Genomic DNA, 8,820 nt, shown 5'->3' with positions numbered 1-8,820 from the left:
CTCGACTCGAAATACTAACCTTTTCTCTATGCCAAAAGGTCTATAAATTAAGTTTGATATTATCAATCTCTTTATGCATATATATGAATAATGTTCTCACTTTGATACATGGAAGCTGCAGCTGCCTTTTTAAGTGTTAAGATGCTGCAACTACCTCTTCCTGTTGACACCGTCTTCTAAGTTCACCTTCGATCATGTTCTGTGCTGCCTCTGCCATCATTGCTGACTTCTCTGCTAGCTCTGTCGCGGCCTTGATTTCCTCAATCACTTTCAAGTTTTCTTCCACCTTCTCATCCGTTTAATTTTTGCTTGTGATTATTGCTTCCAGCTCTGCCATTGCAATGGATATTTTCTGCTCCGACATATTCCCGTATTTCTCAATTTTCTTTTGCAGTGCTTCATATTCCTCCTTGGAAAGCCTTATCTTCCCGTCATCGATCCCCTTTTCTAATACCCGCATTTCATTGAGCTCCTTCTTCTCTGCCGCTTTCGCCTCTTCGGCCTATTCCAATGTGTAATCTAGCTTTTCCTTTACCTCCATCACTGTCATTTCCGCCACTTCGCCTTCTTTCTTCAGCGTTTCAATAATCTTCTTCATCTCTTCAGCCTCTTTTCTTGCAGTCTCGGCTTCTAGTAGAAGCTGTTGCAGCCTAACATTATGATCATTAAGAGATTCCCTTTTAGCCTCTTTGTTTGCCTTAATAGCATTTTGTTGTGCTTGTTTCATCTTCACCTCTTCAAGCTCCACCCTAATGGAGCTCACTAAATTCCAAAGAGAACACTCTTCACCGGCCACCATTTGCAGCGTCATTGTAGCTTTGTTAAGCTCCGAAGTTAGAAGTCTAACAGAATCCATTTATAAAGAATGGACCTTCTTCATCTCTTCTTGTAACCTTTCGACCTCGGCTGTAGTTTCCATTAGCTTTTGTTCAAGAAACTTCGTTAACTCGGGATCATACACTTCCCTCGAAGCACTGAATTTCTTTTCAGCTTCCTCCTTAGTAGCCTCGTAAGGTTTTTTCAACATCTCTTTCTCTTCTGCAATAGTCTCTTGTTCATTGTACACTTGTTGCGTAGCAAATTTCACTTGCTTGATAGCTTCCTTCATGGCCACGATTTGTTTCGTGAGCTCAGTGGCCCTTTCCGAATGCATTTTAGCTGAAAGGTGTGCATCATCAGCTTGTTGGAACGCCGCCAGCTTGACTTCCAACGCCGCATCAAAATCCTGCCTGATTTTATCCAGCTCTTGCTTCTTGGCATCGAGCTCAGTCGCAACGGCAAGGTATTGCTCCCTCGCCGACTCAATTTCTTTTTTTCCACGTTTCGTATTCTTGGCTGTGTTGCGATTTCGAGGGATCAAATTCAGTGCCATGTTGCTTGACTGCTTCGGCTGCTTCGATTGTGTATTGCTTCGACTCGGTTACTGCTTTAAGTTTCTCAGACAATTCCTGCAATGTTTGCTTTGCGCTTTCGAGTTCACTATCTGCTTTAGCCTTCGTGGCTTCATCACTCTCTAGCTTTTGCTTGATATGGTTGAATTCTTTCTCAGCTAGAAGAAGCTGTGTCTCCTTGTCTATAACATTCTGGCAAAAGGAGTAAATTTTTAAACAGATAATCTTGATGGAGTAATTCGATAATAACTATCAAGGTAAAAAGTATTGTACAGGTCCCTATACTATAGTGTAGAGTACATTTTAGTCCCTTTACATTTTAATTATGAATATTAAATTAAAATTTAAATTAAAATTTAAATAATATTTTAAAGTGAAGTGATATATTTACCTGATCCAGTGCATTTAATTGATTAAGAAAGGTATGAAATCGCATTGTATTAAATGCAGCAGTTTATTTTTTTAACTGTTACATAATTATCATTTTGCTTGCACTGATAATGCTAAAAATAAAAGGATCAAAATGCATTTTCCGTTGAAGTAAAGGGAACTGTACGAGAATTTTACCGTATATAAAATGAATAGGCATTTGCGTTGCGTTTTATTACCTCTGCTGAAATTCTTGATTTTCTGGGAGTGCGACGTTCCTTGGTAACGGCAACTTCACCGAATAAACTAACGGAGGCTTTGACGGAATGAAACGGCGCTCTGGAATCGATCTCTCCTACCTCCGCCTTTGGCGAACCGCTGGTGGGGACGCGTTCGCTTTGGGCAAGCCGGTAAATGTTCACCACTTTTCTCTCGTCTTTCCTATCTTTCTTCAAAAAACAAATTTCATTAACCTGCGGATGTTATGTCATCATTCCATCAATACGACTTTCACATGCATACATACATGGATCCATGCATGCATTGCCTACATCCTCTAATCTAAACGTACGTAAATGTTCATGTTCACGCGTGCATGCATACATGAGATGAATATTAAATCAATATGGCAATGCCTGAAAATCGAGATGACCGGGAAGAAATCTGACCGGAAGTCAATAGGTCGCAGGTGAGAAAATGGAAGCCTTTGAAGACGAAATGGAACCGGAACTTATGGGGGTGGCAAAGGAAACGAAATGTTGCCCGGAATGAGAGGAGGGAGAGGTTTGGTGTATTATTTGGAAGAGATCCCCTAGCTGAATTTTCGGATTTTGAATGGCTTTGCATAATACGCCATGCAAAAATATAATCTTTTCATATTTTTTGGGCCAAATAAGTTGTTAAAACCATTTTGTTTTGACCATTTCCCATATGATTTATATATGCATGTATGGCATATGAATTTCAATAATATTCGTACATTATGGTGATTAATTTTATTTATAATTACACAATTGTATTGATCTATTTTTTTATAATGATACAAATATATTGCTTATATCTGTAATTGTAACTTTTATAAAAATTAATTAATTCATAGTGGAATTAAATTACATACTATGGTTAGAAAATTTGGGTTTAATTATTGAATTTGTTCTACCACGAAAATTGAGAATTCAATTCCTCTAATTAGCAAAAATCAACAATTATACCATTTTATATGTGCGATAAATTAATCAACAAAACTTACATCTCAATTTTGATAAAAATACGAGGATCAGATTATAACAAATAGAAGTATAAAAAGACTAATTCTTAGTTTTCATAAAGTTGAGGGAAGACCAAAAGTTTATATTTCTATTACGAAGACACCAGACCACGTTTATATGCAATTAACAATAATACTTCACAAATCCATAATAACATTAAAATCATATGCAAGCTTGCTGCTTAAACCAGCTAAGCTGGCCACAAAATTAGGATCTGCTGTCCAAGAAAACAGGGGCACACAGCCATTGATTACTAACATCAGGTTCAGTTCCTTGCAACCATTTCCCTTCAATCCTGCATAACACGCCTAAAGGTGAGATTAATTCGAGTTGTCTCTGCCTTCGCACGCTTAGGCACGGAGTGTAGCCAATCACGTTGTATGTTCCCTTTCATTACCAACAGTGATCCATGCTTAAGTGCGAAACGGTGCTGATCATCTTGCCTGCTTTTCTTGAACCTCTTCAATGGAGGTTTCTCACCAGATCTCTCTACCACCCGCAACAACATACATAGATAAGATCAATGAAAATAATATTAAAAACATGGTGGGATGATAATCGACATTAAACTAAAGAAATCACTACGGATTTTACAAGGTTATAGCGAAATAAGCTTTTGCACCTTGGGATGACTTGGGGCTGCTCTTCTTCAAAAAGAAATCACGATCTCACCCAAAGAAACAGAAGCAATTTCCGGGGTTGATCCATAGAGCTTCTCATCATCACTATGCCAGCCTATGTAGTCACTACCCCCTTTGTACCGATTCAAAAGCAAACTATTAAACATGCTACCGGGAAGAATTTTATGGACCTTAAAGAAATAAGCAACCACATTAGATGGAACCAGAGAAAGGCATAGTAAACACTGGTGACTGCCTACTAACCGCATCCAAGATGTCCTTAAGCGGGGGGAATTCATCCCAAGAATAAGCACGAGGCTGATATCCACTGTAAATCAAGTCGGGCAATCCAGCACTAGCTACATAACATGTGTCCCTTGGCTGCAAACATAGGCAAATGCAGAATTAATGATTAGTGGAACTGAAATTAAAGAAGTAACACCACAACCATTCATACTTAAAAAAACATGCTTTTTCTCAAAGGCAAATCGATATCGGTTTGTTTATATATCCATCACTAATTCAATACAACAAAATTGAAAATTGCAGTGATCTATGATTGCCAAAAGGTAGAATCACCAACCATTCATGCTTAAAAAACATGCTTTTTTATCCAAGACAAATCGATATCTGTTCATTTATATGTCCATCACTACAACAAAATAAAAAATTGTGGTGACCATATCAGATTATTTTTCTCCATGTCAAAAGGTAGCATTATCAACCATTCCTGCTTAAAACACATGTTTTTTCTCCAAGGCAAATCAATATCATATTGTTTATATATCCATCACTAACAACAAAATTGGAAATTGCAGCGACCATCATCGAGTATAGAATAGTTCAAAAGGGAAGATACCAAACCGGTGATTTGTCGAAAAGCAAACAATTTCAACGGAACATAGAGAAATGCAACAGAAGGCAAAACAGGGTCATAACCAACACAAAAAAGTGCATACCACATTACTCTTCAACTGCCACTACAAAACAAATACCAAACTAAGAAACCATTAACCAAGTTAAACATTCAAATTGTGTGTCGATTAAACCATGGATAGAGTGACAATGGACTTAATCTCGAATCTTCAATTGATACCAGTTCATGATTATATCCTAAACAAGCTGCCCATAGTTTCAAATACGCTAAAAGAGTGATCCTGGATTAGTGGCAAACAGAATATATAAAAATTGCTTCTTTCCACAACCCATAAATCAAAGTTTCGAGTAAAATACAGGGAATTATAAGGGGGGAAAAGAGAACCTGCATGCAAGATCGACCAAAGACGTGAATGGTGGGTCTGGTCCAAGGAATGTGATTGTCGAGGTAACTGAAGAATTCCCATGAGACATCGTATGCTAAAAACTTGGGAACGTAAACTACACTGCTTCCGTTTCCAAGATCAACAATTTGGGCCTTTTTACCATAGTCGTTAGGGTTAGGGATAGGGTTCGTCTTTAACTTAAAATCCATCAAACTCGTTGAAGCAGGTAGCCTTTAAACAGCAGAAATCTGGTAAAGCAGAAGCATTTCAATGCTTACATCATGAAAATGTATGTAATTTACAAATGGGATTAGCATATGCAGATGGATTTGTTCATGTATTTACCTTAATTCAGCGCCAATTCCCAAATCTTCCCAATTAAGAATTAGGGCGCCAATCTCCAGGAATTAATAAAGATTGATTTCCCATTACTACATGGAGTTTATCCGCCATTGAGGAGGGCGCCGCTGATGATGCAACCCACCCATGCTTAAGAACACGTGTAAGGTTCGCATGTGAGGGTGCAATGCATATGCCCCATAATTAATTGGACCTAAAAACAAATATATTAATGAACAAAAAGCAATTTAAAAAATATTCCTTCAAAAAAATAATAAAAATGCTATTAAAAATTTGTAAAAGTACTATGCAAACCCCTATACTACAATACGGATCACATTTTGCTCTCATATTTTTAATGTTACATCGTTTAATTCAGAATTATTATTTGATACGTGGATTGTACAAAATTCGTTTTACATTATATGTTTATTTTAATCTTAAATTTCAATATTTTAAATTTTAAATTCTAAACGTTAAATAATAAATATATACTTTAAAATCTTTAACATTAAATAAAACATGTGATATTAAGATATAAACTTTACACAATGTGATAATTGTTTTCAAAATTAAGAGTTAAAACAACTTTAATTACTCATAACTTTCCATCTTTACACTAAAATAAATCGTGCTTAAATCTTTTAGGATCAGTTTGGTATAACTTTTGAAAATTAACTTTTAAAAGTGCCATAAAAACAAACTTTTAAAGTGATGTACAAAAATATAATCTAAAAATTAATAATTTGAAATTACCGTTAAAAAGTGTGTTTAAAAAGATACAATGTTCATTATATACAATATGTTATAAATTAAAAATATAAAAAATATAATTATAATAAAAATATATTTTATAAGAACTAACTATTAATATTTTAATATATAAACCATGAATTATATATATTTTTAAGTAATTAAAATAAATTATTTTTTAAGAATGTTAGTATTCAATTATTAAAATAAAATATAAATACATAATTGAGTGAAACTCATGCATTATTAAGGGTAAAATTATAATTTGTTTCCAAATGCAAAGTTGAAAATGAAAAAAACCAAAAATCCTAGTTTTTACGGTTGGTTTGAAATCACTGTTTCCACCGTAATTTTTTTTTTCATTTTTTGCCCATTTAACATTGATTTTGTTGTAAAAATGAACTTTTTAACTAAAAATGTTTTTAAAAGGTTTTACCAAACGGGCCCTTAAACTCATGAATTTGCTAATATTATAAATGTCATGAGTGCATCTGGAGGATTTGATCAAGTTTTAGTTTATATTTGATAGTTCAAAATCAGTATATTTGATCATAATTTTGTCAAATTTCATATTGCTTAAATAAATATTTGTAATTGTTTGAATATAATCTTCTAAATCAAGTTAATATTTATACATATGCAATTAACATTGTATGACTCGTATTCATATTTATACTCGTGTAATTAAATATTTTCCACATATATAGTATACGTTAATTCTTTATAGTTAAAATTTATATCATTTTCGATCTTCAACTTCCAGGGGAAAACATGCTGCAGTAGGTTGAAGTGCTGATCCTATGGGGGACTTGTTTCACAATACTTGACCCTTGCCCTTTACGTAAGTTTTGAGACAAAGCTATCATAACATTTTGCCCAGTTATAGCTAGGTGCGATGGAGGATCAATTAAATTGGATGGATGATATTAGTATAAACAAACTCCTTCCTTTGTTTCCATAATTGTCATGCAAACAGAGATAACCATGATGACTCTCTATCATTATTTTTTCTTTAAATTTTTATTATTATTTTATATTATGTAAATGTATTTAACGTGATATTAAAAATAATGTCAATTCAAAAACTAATATTTTTAAAGGTATCGATGATTGGGTAAAAAGGCTTGTGATGAATCATTTTGATTGTAAGTAAGCGGAAGGTGAGATGTACCCATAACATGATCAACGCCGGATAACGCGCATTCCACCTCCTCAGATCAGATCATAATAACGACAATCTTCCAACGGTTTGGGCGCCTGATTAATCTCTCTCAAAGGCACAAATTCGATCCTCCCTGGCTGCAACTTTATTCTTCAATTTTCCATTATTACAATTTGTAATCAATGGGATATTGATTATTGAAGTTGTTTTATTGTAATTTTGATTGTAAGTTCTGAATACTCTTGTAAGTACTTATTATTCTTTTGTAACAGATTTCTGTTATTGGATAATAAAAATAATTTATCCAAAAAAAATTAAAAATAACGACAATCTTAATATCATCTTCCAACCATCACCCTCCACGTGGCCTCCAACCCAACATCTTAAAACACAACCTAAATTTATTATATATATATATAAACCCTTGTTAGCCTCTCGCTTACTTTACTGCTTTCGTTTGCAAGCTATGGCCGAGAAGGTTTCCAAAATCTTATCTCCTTTCCTTCTGCTGTTCTTAACTGCTAATACCCTTTCTTTTCTTTTGATTTATTGTTTTGTTTGCCGATGCTTGATCTATCAGCATGCATTCTGACTTGGGGTAAGCTTTGTAGGTGACGATAATGGTGCTGAAGGTGGACCTTCAGTGCTTTAAATGCTACAAGAAGGTCAAGAAAGTTCTCTGTAAATTCCCTCGTGAGTTTCTTCTTGTAGGTTTTTATATATATTTTTTGTTGTTTGAAGTCGGTTTTTGTTAGTTGAATGATCGTTGAGCTGACGATGAAACGAAATGGTGTTTGAGTTGTTTTTGTTTTATGATTTTGTTATGAACAAGAGAAATACGAGACCAGATTTACGACGAAAAGGCGAACACAGTGACCATCACCGTTATATGTTGAAGCCCGGAGAAGATCAGAGACAAGATATGCTACAAAGGTGGCGGATCCATCAAGAGCATTGAGATCAAGCCGCCGGCGAAGCCCAAGGAACCGTACAAACCGAAAGAGGCTGAGAAGAAACCCGAGAAGCCTAAAGAGGCCCAGAAGAAACCCGAGAAGCCTAAGGAGGCCCAGAAGAAACCTGAGAAGCCGAAAGAGGCTGAGAAGAAACCGGAGAAGCCGAAAGAGGCCAAGAAGCCTAAAGAATCTGAGGAGAAGGCTGAGAAACCAAAAGAGGCTGAGAAGCCTAAAGATGGTGGGGAGAAAAAAGCTGAGAAACCGAAAGAAGCGGAGAAACCCAAAGAGGCTGCTCCGGCGGCGCCACCGAAGGCAGTGGAAGCAGCGCCTTTACCGCCGGCGGCGTATGCAGTCGGTTATTCGTACATGGATGGTTATCATCATGGCTAGGGTGGTGGGGTGCCTAGCTATTATGGTGGACCACCCCAACAACAAATTCAAAATTACGAGACTATTGGTAGGCCGGTTTATGATAGCTGGGGCAGAGGCGGCAGCTACTACAGGTACGGATATGGCGGCGGCCGCACCGGTGAATGTTTTAGTGATGAAAACGCACAAGGGTGCTCAATCATGTAAGGAAGAAGGTGCTGTTGAGTTGTGCATATAGTTGAATTTGATGACATACTTGATAATCTCTCATTGTTGAAAATAGAGTCATTTTTTCTTTTTCTTTTAAGAGTTTATAAAAACTCATAAATGATGA

The 8,820-nt window shown here is 35.7% G+C and overlaps 3 pseudogenes; 1 reads left to right on the top strand and 2 right to left on the bottom strand.

Moving 5' to 3' along the window:
* Positions 1-116: 116 nt before the first annotated feature.
* On the bottom strand, positions 117-2,343 carry LOC120190603 (annotated as a pseudogene).
* Positions 2,344-3,306: 963 nt separating this feature from the next.
* LOC120191381 lies at positions 3,307-5,400 on the bottom strand (annotated as a pseudogene).
* A 2,218-nt stretch (positions 5,401-7,618) lies between these two features.
* On the top strand, positions 7,619-8,701 carry LOC120191401 (annotated as a pseudogene).
* The last annotated feature ends 119 nt before the right edge of the window (positions 8,702-8,820 follow it).

The sequence above is a fragment of the Hibiscus syriacus genome, unplaced genomic scaffold (genome assembly GCF_006381635.1).
Source record: "Hibiscus syriacus cultivar Baekdansim isolate YM2019G1 unplaced genomic scaffold, ASM638163v2 tig00004111_pilon, whole genome shotgun sequence".
In the NCBI taxonomy this organism is placed as follows: Eukaryota; Viridiplantae; Streptophyta; class Magnoliopsida; order Malvales; family Malvaceae; genus Hibiscus; species Hibiscus syriacus.
This window is presented reverse-complemented; position numbering and strand designations above follow the sequence as displayed.